Raw genomic sequence first — 15,173 nt, forward strand, 5'->3', positions numbered from 1 at the left:
ACTGCACAGAATTTCTTCATGACAAAAAGAAGCCGAGTTAAGTAAACAAGAGGCTAATCGCAATAAAAAAATCAGTTCTAGAATGTTGATACCTGCATTGACTGTATAGCCAAACATAAAAAAGCTCATTTCTGTTGCTGTTGTGACTGACTGTGGCACAGTATTAACAACTGCCTTTTTAAGGTGTTCCCTTCTATAGAGTCTTCCCCATTAACCGACCCGCCCTTGGTGTACGCAAGCGAGGCCAGAGGGAGCCTTACGAAGATGTGGAAGCAGCGGCTCAACGAGAAGCTTGCCAGACAAATAGCACAAACCCATTTGGAGGGTTTACATAGCAACGGCTCCTGGCTTAGGCTGCGAAAGAATACTTGTATAGTCAAGGAAACAGGGTAGGATGGCTATATTATCCGGTTAACACAAGCAAACACTAACATCTCAAGCAGAATTCGTAAAATTGGATTTCCAGTAAAGGAGCTATGATGTCGTGCAGAGCTGCGTCGTGCAGTAAAATGAAAAAAATGACAGGCATATATGCATATTTACACTGAGACAGCCTTTAAGCTAAAGTTATTTGCACTGACCAGTAAAATGTACAATGGCTGAATGTAACGGTGACCAGTTCCCAAGGTAGCAAGCAAAGGTGAGTATTGCTAATTGTTAGCAGATGTTCATACCACTTAACATGCTGAATTTTAGAGGGCTATTAGTAGCTGACTGTCAACATGTTCAGCAAAATATACTTATATCACTGCCACAGCTGCCTTCTAAAATATACCTATATCACTGCCAAACTCGCGAGTACAAGCGTGATGACGTCATAGGACAAAGCAGTGTTGCTAGAACCATTGGTTCTAGCAACACTAGAACAAGAGAAGCCACGAATCACGGAGGCGCAGCCAATACCACGACCTCCTCTATAAACTTCCGACCTGTTCATGCTGGCGCTCCCCCTGTCGCCAGATTTGCTTTTGCTTGTCTAGTTTTTTTTAGTTCGCCAAACTGCCGCCGCAAGCCGCGGCGCTGCAACTTACCCCCATCTAGGGTGCCTCGATGCGCGCGCGCTGCTACCCCCATCGCTTTGCCGGCTTTGCTCTCCGCTACGACCTCTCCGTTCTCCGTACGGCTGTCTCCGCGTGGTCCGTTTGTTGTTGCGTGCCGAAGGTGTTTGCTTTTGTGGCATTCGGAGGTGATCGTGTGTCACTTAGCGAATGCAGTCAACAACAGCATTAGGACTCGACAGCATTAACACCGTTTCCCGCTATGGTGTACTGTTGCGTTCCTTTCTGCAAGTCAAGTGGGCGGCGGGCAAGGATCACGACTGGGATATCGTTCCACGAGTTTCCCGTTACCGAAATTCGACACGAGTGGTTGAAGAAGATCTCTCGACAGGCAGAAGGTAAGCTGCTGAGAAAGTTGAATTCCATACACCGTGAGAATCGGCTAAATGACTAGTCAGTTTTCACGTCACGTATCTATCTGTCTGCGATATGCAGCTAGAAAGCTAGAGTATTGTGTTGGTGTAGTATGTTTGCTGACGGCTTGAAACACAAGCGAGGCTCGTGGACGTCGCTTACAGTGCTGAGCAACTGCATTTGCCTTTTGTCATGCTCTAACCTGACCAAGCCGTGCACATGGTCGTGGCAGGGGTACACGTTTTATTTTGATGAGAAGCTTGTTTTAGTGCATTTTACTCTATTTTGTGCGAACGCTGTGCTTTGACAAAACTATGACTAACCCGACAGAACAGCGTGGTCGTTCTCATCAAAGGCGACAGGCACAAGTGCAGCTGTCGTTAACGCATACAGCCGGCAGTAAATTGGAGTAGTGATCAGATAGTGAGCCTACAAGCATTCCTTATGTGTCATGCAGTGGTCTCCCCATTATTAGTAAATTTTCTGCTTCCATTACCTGCCACGAGAACTTTGTGATGCAAAACTATACACACACATATATTCGCAGGCCCAGGGAAACAGCCATGGGTGCCGAGCGAACGCAGCAAGGTCTGCAGCTTGCATTTCAAACCTGAAGACTTCAGGGAAGGATTGAGGATACGAAAGTTGAAACCAGATGCCATACCTTCAATATTCCCAAGTTACCCAGTCTACCTGCAGGAACCACCCAAGAAGGAGCGAAAAGCTGTGAAAAGGAATGCTGTGCAGGGGCTGTCGGGAAGCAAGCCTCATATGAAGGCCAAGAGAACTAGGCAAGTGTTTTGCATCAATATTCTCCATTTGGGGCTCACCCGAATATTGTGTCTAATATAGGCTTCGTCACTTAACTCGAAAACCACTAAACATAAATACAAAAGAGGTTCTTAATGTTCCAGGCCAGACTTTCCCAACCCTGATTGCTCTCCATCTGAAAGGACCAACCAACAGACAAGCATAGGTGTGTCTGACAGTGATACAGCCCATGAAGATGCTGGAATATTGACAGAAGCACTGTTACCACTTTCCCAAGGTCATTCACAGGTACCACCGGTGGAGGTACCTGTAAGTGAATTTCCATCTGTGCTTCCATATCTGCCTTCACCTGAATCTGCTTTTTGCTTTCCTGAAACATATGAGAAGCCCGAGCCCGAGCGCAGCAAGTCCTCCCACAGCCTCACAAGTTCATCAAAGGCGACCAGGCCATGTGCAGTTCAGACGAGGCTTTCTTTTTCACGGATGACAAATCTTCTGAGGCAAGTGAAAAACCTCACCCGGAAATGTCAAAGGCTCCGGAAAAAGCAGGAAAAATTGCAAGGAGAGCTCACTGTCTTGAAACAGCAGACAAAAAAGACGGAAGTTTTGATGAAGAAAACAAACGTCGCAGTCCTCCAGGTACGAACTGATCTCTATTTGAACATTCTTTTGCAAAAATTCCTATTCATGCATGCAGCCTGCGACGTGTTATTCAATGTCATATTTGCAGGAAAAGGTGGAGGAGAACAATGAAAAAGCACTCTTTCTTCAAGAGCAGCTGGCTTTCCTGAGCAGAAAAAAAGGGCGATGGCGAGAGGAGACAATACGCAAATGCGTTCTTTGGCATGCAAAGTCACCAGCAGGGTACCGCCTTCTTCGGGAGACTGGTGTCTTGTCTCTGCCAAGTCGTTCTACTCTAAAGCGGTACATTGGTGCATGTACTGGAGAAGTAGTGTCCTCTCTAATCAAGCAGCGCCTTCACGCAGAAGTGAAACTGCACTCCAAAGAGGTAAGTAATTTTTTTCCTAGAGGTGAAAATATCAGAGCCATGGTCTTGTGTAATTATTGCAGGCTCGCTGTGGATCCCTAGTGATGGACGAGATGTCCCTGAAGCAAGCTGCTGTTTATCAGAAACAGTCAGATGCCGTGCTGGGATTGGTGGACCTTGGAGGAGCTGAAGTGGACTTCGGCTTAGAAGAGGAACTCGCAACTCATCTGCTCTGTTTTGTCTTTGTAGGACTTTCTACCCACTACAGGTATATAGGATATTTGGGTAGTGCCCATGAGTGTCACGTGGACCTGTGCAAATTGTTTTCAATCCCTCAAGAGAATATCTTGTCATTCACCTGACACTAAGTTTTTTTACAAAAATTTCAGACTCCCTGTAGGGTATTACTTCACTAAGGGTCTGACAGGAGAGCAGCTCGAGCTCCTTGCTCTGCAAGTGATGACATCAATTGAAGAAGCCGGCTTTCAGGTGGTGAGGTTAGTTGCTGATAACCACAGCACTAACTGCAAGTTTTTGCCAGCTTGTCTGGCGGCCATATACTTCCTGTTGTCACGTGAGTAGTTGCTAAGCCAGACTTTTGGTATAGGTTGCAAAGCCTTTTATTATGGATAGATCTCCTCTCATAACTGCAAAATATGCTAAAAGCAAATATGTATGGTTAACAGTTTCACTGACTTGCTAACAGTAGTGACTGATTCCTTCCAGCCACCCTCTTGATCCAGATCGGCCACTCTTCCTTTCATTTGATTATTGCCATGTAATCAAGAACATAAGGAATCAGTTCCTGGACACAAGAAGGATTTTCAGGAATAATGGAGTGCTGATCGTTCCAGACTACCTGAGGTAAAAGTGTAGCTTTTCTTGCCTTTACAAAAACATAGTGTAACATTGAATTTTGTCACAGGAACCTACATGACATACAAGAAAAGCAAGGTGCTTTCAAGCTCGTCAGGTGCTTGACGAAAAAGCACCTTTGGCCGAGTAACTTTGAGAAGATGTCTGTCGCCAGGGCGGTTGCCATCTTTTCTCCTCAGGTAAAGAACACAGATTCGTTTATTTATAGCAGTAATGCACATTTCTCACCCCTGCAGTGTGACAGTGGTCAGCCTGGTGATAATCAACAGGAATATAATTTCATTGTAGGTAACGTCAGTCCTCAGGTTTCTCGAAAAACATGGATGCCAGCTTGGTGCTCGTGGATTCGATGGGTCTCTTCCAACCATCGAATTTATGGAGCTTGTGTACAAGTGGTTCGCTGTCCACAATGTTAAAAGCACGACATTGTTCTGGTTGAGCAAGGACCCCTTGAGGATGCCATTTTATGGTCCAGATGACGAAAGGTATGCCAGGTGATAAGCTGCTTGTGATTGCCATTTATCTTGCATTTATGTGAAAGTATGAGTGGCCACACTTCCCTTTAGATGCATGGTTTTGTACATGTGTATTCTTTCCCGATAAAATTGAAACTTTTGTGGCTTATATATATGCTAAGCAAAACTTTCTAACTGATCACATTATACATCATTTATTCCTGCAGGCTCACTTGGCTTGAAAACGAGTGCCTTGCCTATTTCGGAAAATGGAAGAAGGATGCCACATTAAAGCTCGAGTTCTTGTCCGAGGAAACATACGAGGCAGACTCACTACAATGTCAACTGTGCTTTGCACCAGGCATCTCCTTAGCCTTGGGTTCCATTTCGTTTTAACTGGAAAGTTCTCCAGCGACGATGTCGAATCCTTGTTTTCTACCATACGACAACTCAATGGATCAAATGATCAAACTGATGCCTATGCGGCACTGTCATCACTTCAAAAGATTTTAGTGACAGGCATTATCCATTCTTCCCCAAGTGGCAACGTGGGCAGCGTAATAGGCTCCGTTGGGGAGGCAGCAACTCTTTCCCCACAACCTGCATCAGTAGCAGCACCCCAGAAAGACATCAAGAAGCTTCTGGTTCCTCACCTGGCTGCACTGGAGCGCTACCCAAGTGTGTTTGCGTCATTTTATTTGTTATCACTGTCCATTACTCACAGAGGTTTCTGTTATGAAAACATTCATGTCATGAAGGTAAAGTCTATCCAGAATTTTTAGGACTTGTGTGGAAAGCTGACATGCAGCTGCATCAAAACAAGAAATTTTGTTAGGCAGTCATAAGTCCTCTGTTATAGCTGCTTAGTGGCTGCTGCTTTCTGACACATTTATAAATTGCTGAAATTAGTTCACTTTGCCGCAGTGGAGGCAGACTGCATTGTATTACAATTTTTGATGTTGCTACTGAATCATTCATACTAATTTCTAACCTTTCTTCATTTTCCCAGGTCCACCTCGACAAAGTTTGCGAACGAGCACTCTGGCACTGATTGCTGGGTTCCTTGTTAGAGCAGTGCAAGATAATTTGAGCTGTGAAGGCTGCCTATCAAAGATACAGGCGCCAAAATCAAGCTCAACCACAATTGCTCTGATTGCAGGAGTTGATCGGGGAGGGCTTTCTTATCCCACTTTGGCGTTTGTTGGGTTTGTCAGAATACTTGAAAGTACAGCCTCTACAGCAGCTGCTGTCCTTGTGAAAGGGCCGCAACCATTGAAGAGATTCTCCAGCACAGTGCTCCCTGCACTTATGCGGAATCCTTTCTTTGACTGCAGCATGAATAAGAGTGTGCCACACAAAATGGCTCTCCTGAATTTACTTCTAAGAAAATTCATGAGGCCTTTCTTGGCAAATTTCACAAAAAATTTAACTGAGGCACATGCAAAAAGGAAGCTACTGAACAAAAAACCTTTGTCAAGGAAAGTTCTTAAAGTATGAGTGTATTTTTCACTCATAACAACTGTGTAGGCTTTTTTATCATTTTTTGTGCATCATCGGGCCACAACATCTGCTCTTTGTGAAAGGGCCACAATCATTGTAGTAGATTTAAATGTATGTGTTTTTTCACCACTTCTAAAAACTGTTATGCAATTTAAGTTTACTTACTCAGTTTTTCATCAATATGACACATACTGTTTCAACTGGAACTGCTTTCTGCAGGTATCAGGGTTTATTTTTTTTAAAATGGAAGTGTCAGTGTTCTTTTAAATATTTCTTTCCAATGAAAATGCATTGAATTGCTGTTAATAATGCTATCCTTTTTATCTGCTTAATGCTCTTTGTCTAATTTGCTGTACATGTCATCTTTTGATCTTGAGTTAAGTGCACTTAGTAGTAGTAGTAGAAGACGTTTATTCGGCCAAAATTTACAGGCCGAGCATGTCGACCGCCTGGGCGACCAGAAGTCGCTGTTCTTCCTCCCCTTCAGCGCCAAGCCAGTCGAGCCAGGTGGTGATGGATAAAGAAGGTGGCGGGTAGGAACCCGACTGCTGAGCAGCCGGGCAATAGAAGAGGCAATGGGCAAGGTCCGCATAGGTACAGGGGCAGTTGGGACAGGAAGGGTCCGATCGATAGCGATAGAGAAAGAGGCGAGACGGGGTGATGACTGCATTCATTTGAACGTGCCGAAGAAGGCGAGCCTCCGGCACTGTGAGTGATGGATGAGGGGGAGGGTAAAGGCATTTGTCGAGGCGGAGCTCGAGGTAGACCTCTTTTATGGTGCGGCGAAGGGTGAGTCTCCCACCGTCCTCCGAGGGCTTGGGCCGGGGGATCAACGGTGCCCGGAAAAGTGTCACGGGCGAGCTGATGAGCCAGCTCATTGCCTTCAATCCCTGAATGCCCAGGGACCTAGCGGAGGAAAACGATGGAAGGCTGCAATGCGGAGACCGCTCGTTCGACCTCCTGTTGAAAAGAAGGGGTTAAGGTGCGTTTCTGTATGTGGTGTATAGCGGCTTGTGAGTCTGAATAGACTGTGTACTCTTGAAGAGAGGGAAGGAGGGCAAACGACTGGAGGGCATGCGCAATGGCGAGGACCTCGAGGGACAGTGCATCTGGAGGGCGTAGAAACGGCCCGCTGGTGTGAGTTTCAGGAGCGGGGAGGTGGGGGTGGTACAGGGCGTAGCCGCAGGAACCTAGAGGAGCCACGAAGGAGGCATCCGTGTAAGCTACACCCTGGGTATCAAAGAGAGGGGAATGGTGCTGTGCGGCCGCATGACGACGGCCGGCGTGCAGAACGGGGGACATGTTGGACGGAACGGGGAGGATCCGAAGATTGGGAGCCGGGGTGGGAATAGGAGAGGTAAACGGGGCGCAGGGAATGGGCGAGATACCCGCTTGAGTCAGTAACCACTGACCCTCACGGGTAAGGGAAAGCCGGGCAAGCTGCGAGTCACGATGGAGACTGAGAAGAGAACGAAGAGGATGGAAGAGGCCTGTTGCAAAGATCTTTGCAGTAGAGGTAGTGATAGGGAGGTTGAGAGCTACCTTGTAGAGGCCCACAAGGGCAGTCTCAAGAGTGTTAAGTTGAGTCTGATTGAAGGAAACGTAGGGTGCAAAGTACAAGACCTTGTTGAGGGCCAGCACGTGGACAACTCGGCACGCATGAGCCTCGTGGAGACCTGAGGGCCGAGTGACCACGCGCCGCAGGAGGTGGCAGCGTGGTGGAGGGCTTGCACGTTCTTGGCTGCATGCAAAGGAAAGCCAAGAACTTTGCACTGCGTGACGACAGGAATGGGAGAGCCAGAAAGGTGGAGAGAGACGAATTGGTTGTGCGAGCGCTGGTATGAGGAATGGTTGAGGAGAAGGAGCTCGGATTTTTCAGGAGCAGGAGAGAGGCCAGCAGTGGTGAGAAAGGAGTCGATGAGATCTAGGCCACGTTGCATGGTGTCCTGTACGTGACCGGGAGAGCCAGACGAACACCAGAGAGTGATGTCATCGGCGTAAAATATATGATGCAGGTCGGGAATTTCAGCTAGCTGGGAGGCGAGAGGGGCCATAGCAAGATTGAAAAGGGTAGGAGAGAGAACAGCACCTTGAGGAGTGCCTCGGGTGAGGTTGTGGGGGTCGGACAGATAGGTGTCGACTCGAAAGTGAGCGACACGTTTAGAGAGGAATGAGCGGATATAACAGTACATGCGGGAGCCACAGTCTAGGGAGGCGAGTTGGGAAAGGATGTGGTCGTGGCAAACACCGTCGAAGGCCTTGCGAACATCGACGGTCACAAGTGCGTGAATTTGAGTGGGGGTAGGTGACAGAAACGTGTTCTGGAGAACCAGAAACAGGTCCTGTGCACAGACGTGGCGTCGGAAGCCGATGAGAGATTGGGTGAAGAACTCCCTCGTCTCGAGAAAATTAGAGAGGCGATCGAGTCAGGGCCATTCGCTCAAGGGTCTTACCAACACATGATGTCAGGGAGATTGGGCGGAGGTTAGAGAGAGAGGGAGGCTTGCCCGGCTTTGGAATCATAGAAATGAGGGAGGAGGTCCAGGAGCTGGGCAGGCAGCCGCTGTCCCATGCATCGTTGTAGGTTTTAAGGAGGAATTCTTTGGCGCAGTCGGGAAGGTTGCGAAGTGTGGTGTATGTAATGGCATCCTCGTGAGGGTACGCGTTCCTTCTTTTTGGCCGGGGGCAGTGACTCATGCAGGGATTGGAGCGTAGAAGTGAAGGATTCTAATTGTTTGGATTGTGCTTGGAGGGTGGTAAGAATCTGCAGAACCGATGTCTCTAGCTGAACCAAGCGAGTGTGGTGTGCCTGTGTGGTGGTTTCGAGAAGATCAGCCAAAGGGGCGGCCTGGGCGGTGGAGGAGGGAGTGGTGAGTGTGGCAAGGTGCTCATTTAGCTCTTATGTATGCTGTACAATCGCCAAAAGTATTTCTGGGAAGCCGGAGCTAGTCAGGCTGCTTCTCAGCTTTTTCTCCGTGCCCACCTTCATGATGAAAATTAAAGGAACTATTATTATTCTGTGTGGTTTCATTTGAGAATTTGTCAAGTCAGTAGTCGTAGCCGCTAGAGCAGGGCTGATTTTATTCTGCCAGAGGAAGTGGGGAACTGATGCCTGTATACTTGCTTCAGATGTGATGTTGGTGGGCTGTCGGTAAATTGCTGGGTGCTAGGTAGTTGGAGCTTGGATATATTCGATTAGGTCCTTAGTCATACAGCCTAATTTTTTAACTGGTAGTATACTGGTTGTACTTCGCAGTGTTAATGATGGTGGGTTGCACATTAATAAAATATGTTCTGCTGGTCTGAACATTTCAGTTTCAGATTACTGATTTTCCTGCATTTGTGATGCTTCAAAAGCAAAGTCTCCAAATGTGAACAGAAATCGTCACTACAAGTACTGGTGCTGGTGCTGGAATGTACCATATATTCAGGGAATAAAACTTTGCTTGAACTGTGAGCTTGCTTCTTACCTCTATTTCTTGCAGTGCAAAACTGCTACATACAGCTGCGTGCAAACGGTTTACAGCATGGAACTTGCATGGAATTCCAAATTTTCGTCCATTAGTACTGAGCATGGAAACCGTGAAAATTTGTAGCAGTCATAACGAAATTTGACCGCTAAGCATTTCACTTTTAGAAGGAATGCATTCGCTGCAGCAGAATATCGTTCCTGAATTTCATTCTGCAGAGGCTTTTAAGGTGGATCTAATCTTAGGTGTTGATCAAGATCAATCACCCAGATTCATCTAGTATTGCAAACAACAGGATGTCCAAAAATTCTGAACCAGAACACATGTCCTTTTCCAAAATTAAAATCCTACGGAAATAAAGTTTTTCAGCACAAGATTTTCATAGGTAGAGTATTAAAATTGGCTATACTACATAAAGCTTGGCTTTCTGCATAACATTCCTATGGATCAGAAGCGCTCACAAGAGTTGCTGAATGGAGTCCAGTTTGCCTCTTAACGCTTTTATCTGAAGCATTCTCAAGGTGATGTAGCCGCAGTAATGAAAGCGCGGGGCACCTCCGATGCGAGATATGCGGCAGTTAATGCCAGCGAAGCCCCACTGACGCTCGAACAGTGGCCATAACCGCGAGAATTAACGGTGTTAGGGGTCATTGTGAAGATATTGTAGGCGCGAATAGTAGCTGTAGCACGTAGCGGCACGCCGACTTGTGTTGCCTTCGTCCTTAGAAGGTCGCTATTACTAGACCCCAACGCGTAAAACACGGTTAACGGAACCTGGAATGAGCAGGTCGTAAAGGTAACCGACTTATACGGTTGACAGTGTAAGCTAATTGCATTTTTTTCGCGCTGCAGGAACTTGGTTTTCAAGATAAATCTATTGACTAGCCCATGCACGAATTACTTTTGCACCAGACAGCAAAGCGTTGCTGCACAAAATGAAGCAAGGAAAGGAATATAAGACTTGCATTTTCCAGGCCATGCGCTGTATATTACTGTTGTACTTATGCGTTCCCACGGCAAAATCGCTCGTGCACTGGATCAGGTAGTCAATCGTATTTCGAAACCCGCCGCTACGGCGCTTCTAATGGCCATAGTGCTGCTTTGAGACGTTGAACCCCACGAACCAGTCATTCTACGCGCTAGGAACATGAAAAACAAACAGAAGAACGCGCACAGCGGTGCGCCAGGACCACCCAGGACCGTCGCGCACGACATCGCATCGTCTGCTGTGGGGGTTAGAGTTACTGTATATGCTACCAAAGGTAGCATATACAGTAACTCTAGTGGGGGTTAGTCCTGGCGACACCTGGCGGTACCTTCGGTCCCTACACAGCAGTTTTTAGGTCCGCGCGCCGCCGTAGGGGTCGGGTCAGTGAGCAGGTCGGAAGTTTATAGAGGAGGTCGTGGCCAATACATGCGCAAATCTCCTTGACGTCACCAGATGGCGCCATGTACCCGGCAGCTAGGCGCGCGCTTGCAGCATCGGGACCAATCAGCGCCTGCTCACCGGCGGTAGGCGGGCTCCCGGTATTCCGCTAACGGTAACAAGGTACACGTTATGCTAAAGGTGTGTATTTGCGAGAACTTCGTTGACGACTTCGAGAACGGGAACCATCGTAACGCTGGCAAAACGCCGGTGCAAACGTAAACGATGCGACGGTAGCGAGGCGGTAGCTTTCTTTTCGGCTGCTGCTAGGCCGCACTGCTGGCCGCTAGAAATCACGGAGTCTGCGTTACGTCATGTGCACGTCATGTTTAACGTCACTTAGTCCTGTGTCGTCATAAGAGAATCCCAATTTTAAATCAGAGCGGCGGGAAAAACTTTTTCAACTTCAAATCCAAATTTCTTAGAAATAAATGCATTTTTTGCTGCCGGCCAAGTGGCAAAAAAGCCATGAAATGCCGAACTATCGGATTTTGCTAGCAAAATCGCAAATAGCAAACTTAAGTCGAACCAAAGTCAGACAGCATCGCTGTGTCAGCAGTCTTACATGAGAGTGTAATCTGCCCTACATTTTTTTTCGCCGATTCCGGTCAATTCGGGCAAGTTCAGACGTTTAAAACATTGACCGAAAAACGAAGACTATAATCAGCTACCATATGGTCTATGCTTGAGCCCAAGCAGGCAAGTGGTGTGCGCAGGATATTTTTTTACAACCCAGAAAGATAAATACAAAAGATCCTGTATACCCTACTGGTAGGCCTAACTTTCCGCGGATATATCGACCTAGGATCGTGCTGGACATCCGAGAACCGTAGTGTTGACATCTTCTGGGAAGAGCATTCGACATTAATCAGTTCACAAATAAAAAAAAAATACTGCTGTTAGAACGCTGTTTGGATTTCTTGCAGAATAGAAACAGCACATTCGCCCACAGAATGCAGGATACTGTGCCCAACTCATACTGGGAAGTAAATTATGGCACGTTCACATAACACTGACTGCTAAAGAACAATCAAGTGCAAAATACACAACGGCGAAAAAATATATTAGCTGGCGGATTAGCATTGCTAGGCACGAAATACTGTGCGAAAGCATAGTGTATTGAAGGTGGACACCATAGCCGAGTAACTGAAAACGCGACTCAGGTGTCCACTGACACAGGGAGCTAGTTTAGCTCGTCTTGAACTTTTTCATTCGCAATGCCAATTTATACAACGTACGTCGGCTGCCTAAGCTCCAGTGCCGCGTTTCTGCAGAAATGTTGTCAATGCCAACGGGTATTGCTCTAATATAATATTTCTACCGCAACGTTGTCCACAGCAACGCAGGTTGCGCGCATCTATCTGTCACCACTGGCACATAAGTCAGAGCGCGAATGTAAGTTTGATAACAGTATTAGCAATGGAAAGAGACGATATACAATGCGCAGCGGGAGAGTATGTTGCAGTTTAACACGAGGCGGGAGCGGCGATATTCTAGCGATCTCATGGAGTGGCCAGCGAAGGTGGCCGGTTCGCGCCGCCGTGGGTTCGAAACGCAGTCGCGGCAATATCTAATTATTTGTATATTTATGGTTTGCTCAAGGTCACTGTCAAGGTCAAGCTTCACAAAAACCGGTGAGCCGGTCTAATCTTGTGAAGCTTTACACCAGCAACTAATGACGAGAAAGGTCAAGTTAAATTTTTGGAGACTTTCCAATATGTTACGATTTCATTATGGTAGTTTACGGCCGCTAGCCTTTTTTCTTCCGTCTTCTACACGTACATATGAAAAATATAAATGTATAAACGGCAAATTAGCGCCGTATTGCGCCAGTGGCGATTATGGGAGTGCACAGTTTTGTAATAAAACAAGGACTTACCTAAAGGTTAACGATGTCCTCCTGGCGTCGCTGATCGTAGACGTCTCAAATCACAAACTGTTCTCAGCGAGTCGAAACGCAGCAATGATGTGTGGCTGGGCAGCGATTCTCCTCCACAGCTATTCGGGGTGACGTCACTGATAGCAGCCAATGGATGGATGGATGGATGGATGGATAGGAGCGCCCCCTTTGAAACGGGGTGGTGGCAATTGCCACCATGCTCAGCTTTTCTTTATTTATTATTTTTTTTTGTTTACTGTGTTGGCAATTCTCATTAAGATTCTCCATCAACTTTTCCTACGGTTTCCTACTATTCTAACCTTATGCCACATCTCTGCTTTTCAGCCACCAATCCTCCAATCGCTTTTTGCTGACTTCCACTGCAGATTTATTTACATGACCATTGTTATCTGTAAACCCTAGGGCCTCAGAAAGAGTGACTGTGCCTGCATCGACATCCGGATGGATACCATCACATTTGATTATGAGGTGTTCAATTGTTTCCACAGATCTACCACACACTGCACATGTGTCATCTTCTTCGTTAAATGGGCGGCGAGGATGAGCGACTCCCATTGGTGATCGGGTAAAGTTCGAAAAGAGCGAGGGGAGGTGTCTACTGCTTTCACATGACGCATGAACAGGAGAGAAACCCTGCAAGAGTGAATCCAGTTTACCACATCTTTTCTATGAAATGGACGGAAGTCGATTCGAGTCCACTTTTTGAGGGAATGTGCAAAAACCCCAAAGAAGAGAATAGGGGACGAGCCACACCCTTCTTTCTCGGAACCTCCACTTTTTTTTTTGAAAAACACAGGCGCGGCAACAATAGAGGGGTCTCCTGTCCCTGGATATGGGGAGAACGGATATACCCTTCCCGGTCCGAGAAGACAAGAACCAACAACATGCACGCCTTTGCGCCCACCAAAGTCAAAGGGTCAAGCAGTGCAGGTTACCTTGAAAATGAGGTCAAGTAGACAAGGTCAAGAATGAGGTCAAGTAGACTTTCTTAGCATTCATGCTGCTTCCCGGAACTACGCGATAATTCCCGGAACTGCGCGAACTGCGCCCGTCCATGTTCTTTCTCGTCCGCGTCTTTTTTAGCGCAATTCCTTTCTTTAAGTATGTACGACCGACTCGCCCATCAACGTGCTCTCTTGGATAAAAAAGAATTTTAGCGTCGCCGAGATGTACTAGTGTACCGTATATATCCCAATATTGCGTGAAGCAAGCAAGTTTTAAAGCGGACAAAAAGAAAACACTCGACAATAGTGAGTGGAAGATGGCTAAGAAGCTCCGTGTCAAATCTCCCGAAAGGCCTTCCGAGTTCAGAAGATTCTGACGCGATTTCCCCGTTTCAAATGCCCCAATGCGTTTGGCCCGTGGCGTTTGCCACGTTTCCTAAATACCCGCTTTCATAACGCCTTGCACGACTGCCTTACTACACAGTAGATCGCGGCAGTGTGGCAGGGACGATCAGTTGACCCATTTGCGCAATGTACTTCAGTGGGCTATCTTTGCTGCAAACTCCTGCGATTGATGCCTCGTACCAGGAGGAGTCATCGCAAACGCTGACTTAATGGCGGCTAGTAGCCTTTGTGACATCAGATACAGGTTCATGAGCGCGAAAATGGCATTACACGTAGCTAAGCAGATCTTTTTCAGATTCTCTTTCGGAGGGCAATTTCTTACTCGTATCAGTCCGTGATAAGGAGAGGATGACGTTTTATGCACCCCTACTAAAACATTCCATACGAGCCGCTCGTATAGAATTGGGGGAATATGAGTCCATAAGGTATGGATGATTATATGGAAATCCATATCTTGTCTGCATGGTGTCCATAAGCATTCCACATAATTTAAATGCGATTTCTATGCAGTGTACGAGACATCATGTGGAGTCCGTACGACTTCATACGTGATTCCATATAGTCCATAGCGACTCCATATGCTTCATACTGACTCCATAAAATATCTTATGGAGACGTATGGAATTATTACACTTGTAACACGAAAACTTTCAGTGGGGATGGCTGCTTGAAATTGCACAGAGCGTGTGTGCATAGGATCATGTCGTGCCCACAAGGGTTTGCAGGCCAGGTGATTGTCAGGCTTTTAACACTTGCGGTACAGCAAATGCTCCTGGCTTCAGACCGGAGTAGCTGTCACACACATGTGACAAGAGCGGTTGGTCCACTGACCCACAGATTAAAAAAAGAAAACAAGAAAAAAATAATACAGTTGCGGGAGCCGAAAGCGAGCTAAAAAAAATTCGGAAACCCTGCGGTGGAATTTTCTCGGGATCCTGGTCTCTAGTTGTTACGTTGTGTATAACTGCTAAACGGAGGTGTTGGTAATTCATTCCTGAGCGCAACAACGAAATTAAAGACGGGAAC

General features: G+C 46.8%; 1 pseudogene across 1 annotated transcript; it reads left to right on the forward strand.

Annotated features, from left to right (window-relative positions):
- Positions 1–2,580: 2,580 nt before the first annotated feature.
- On the forward strand, positions 2,581–7,359 carry LOC149331731 (uncharacterized; annotated as a pseudogene). The gene is made up of 9 exons (XR_016285096.1): positions 2,581–2,822; positions 2,914–3,192; positions 3,255–3,439; positions 3,561–3,668; positions 3,898–4,035; positions 4,097–4,226; positions 4,336–4,532; positions 4,730–5,180; positions 5,512–7,359. The product of XR_016285096.1 is annotated as an uncharacterized LOC149331731 (transcript).
- The last annotated feature ends 7,814 nt before the right edge of the window (positions 7,360–15,173 follow it).

Source organism: Amblyomma mixtum, chromosome 8 (genome assembly GCF_055824585.1).
Source record: "Amblyomma mixtum isolate Tamu chromosome 8, ASM5582458v1, whole genome shotgun sequence".
NCBI lineage: Eukaryota > Metazoa > Arthropoda > Arachnida > Ixodida > Ixodidae > Amblyomma > Amblyomma mixtum.